General features: G+C 42.7%; 1 long non-coding RNA gene across 1 annotated transcript; it reads right to left on the reverse strand.

Annotated features, from left to right (window-relative positions):
• Nucleotides 1–511: 511 nt before the first annotated feature.
• On the reverse strand, nucleotides 512–1,554 carry LOC112287427 (uncharacterized). The gene is made up of 2 exons (XR_002971262.3): nucleotides 1,016–1,554; nucleotides 512–858 (listed from the first exon to the last, which is right to left on the reverse strand). It is a non-coding gene; the product is annotated as an uncharacterized LOC112287427 (long non-coding RNA).
• Between the last annotated feature and the right edge of the window lie 202 nt (nucleotides 1,555–1,756).

Consider the following 1,756-nt stretch of genomic DNA (forward strand, 5'->3'; position numbering starts at 1 on the left):
TGAGTATCAGAGAAGGTTGAAGCGCATGCATGCATGGATGCTCGAACATAAGATTGATGCAGAATTTGAAAGACGGATCGAGCGCGATGAGTTGGATGTGCAAGCAGCATCCGTTGAAGAGCTTCGGCAGTAAGCTTCGACCTCACAAAGCCACAACATCCTAAGCAAGCTGGATTCCATCCCGTTCGATAAATCGTTGCAGAATAGTATGATACACATTAATTACGGATAATCGGTGTAGCTCTAGTAGAATAGGATAATAGGATAAAAGTCACACAAGAGTAAAGTTTTAAGGTCACAAGCTCAAAAGAAACAAAATGTGTGACATGGCTTTGTTAATACTAATTAGAAGTATGTGTGACCTGTGTTGATGAGTTATTAAGGTTAAGAAATCAAGGTGAGGTCATTATACAAAATGGCTTTTTGGAATAACTTTAAAACACTTGGCACACACATTTTTAATAAGCATAGATGTACTTAATACATGCAAAGCAAAGAAAAAACTGATAAGTACTGGAGAAGGAAGTTTTGCTTTCATAGGTGGCTTGTTCTCTTTTTGGGAGCTACAGAGAAACACGCTAGAACATGTGATATATACAAAGAGAACATGTGTAAAGCTACATGTCTGTGTGTAATCCCATTACTCTAGTGGCTTCGTTGTGAGGTGGCCACCTTCATACACGCGACGTTTGCTCAGCTACTTCTAGATGCACTGATTGTGAATCTCTTGATGAAGAGCCTTCGAGTCAAATCGTATGTCGAAAGTGGTAGGTGTCTGTGAGTGTGCGTGCGTATGTGACATCATCGGTGTTGTGTTCCTACACATCGAGTGAGGATTCCACGTGCCAGGTTTTGCAACTAAGAGTGCAACCAGGAGTTGGGTTAGTTCTTTGGCGCCGTCGGACGACGTAATTGTGGGGGCGATCCAAAGCCCACATGGTCCAATGTTGAAATATCTGATCACACAGTTCCAGTTATGATCCTCGTTACAGGATATGCAAGTTCGAGTACATACCTATAGCGTTGCACCATATCAGGTCGGATATGGAAGTAGAACCGGTGCAAGTGTTCGGTGTTGACTGATGCATCAGAATTTCGCGGCAAGACAGAGCTTATCAATTGTGCCTTCAAGACAGCACTTTCATTCTCGTCTCCTCTCAGGTGCACATAAGAACACACACACACACATCCTTAGTTTTAAACTTCTTTCTGCGCAGAATCTGCATTGCGATAGAGATTTCAAATGTGGTGGCACCCAACAACATGAGACATACTGGGAAGTGTCAGGGAAAAGCTAGAATAGAGGACTGACCTTCGGGCCTGCACTTGAGGCTCTGGAATATATATTCAAATGTTTCGTACATGACCGATACAAGTGTAGAATTATGTGGCGTCAAGTTGAGGAAGTCGACGAGATAAGCACAAACTTCGAACGTCAATTAGTATCAGTATGGTTGGTTGAGAGAGAGGAGTTCGCCCAAGAATCAAACACAAACAAATCTCGTAGCCTCCTGTCCTCCTTTCTCTCAAACCAAAAATACTGATAGTGATGTAACGTGTGCACATTGTGTGCGAACTGGAGCGTAAGGCCGCTCTATGTAAGCCATAACCAATAATTACAGCCCTGAAATTTTGGCTCTAAAAAAAAAAAAAAAAAAAAAAAAAACTGATTCCTGCGATAATCGGCCTCGATAGCATCTTAGGGGCGGCCGATTGAATCCTCTGCTGTGCATATGGTCGCCATAACGTGAGCCTC

The sequence above is a fragment of the Physcomitrium patens genome, chromosome 10 (assembly GCF_059467195.1).
Source record: "Physcomitrium patens ecotype Gransden chromosome 10, ASM5946719v1, whole genome shotgun sequence".
In the NCBI taxonomy this organism is placed as follows: Eukaryota; Viridiplantae; Streptophyta; class Bryopsida; order Funariales; family Funariaceae; genus Physcomitrium; species Physcomitrium patens.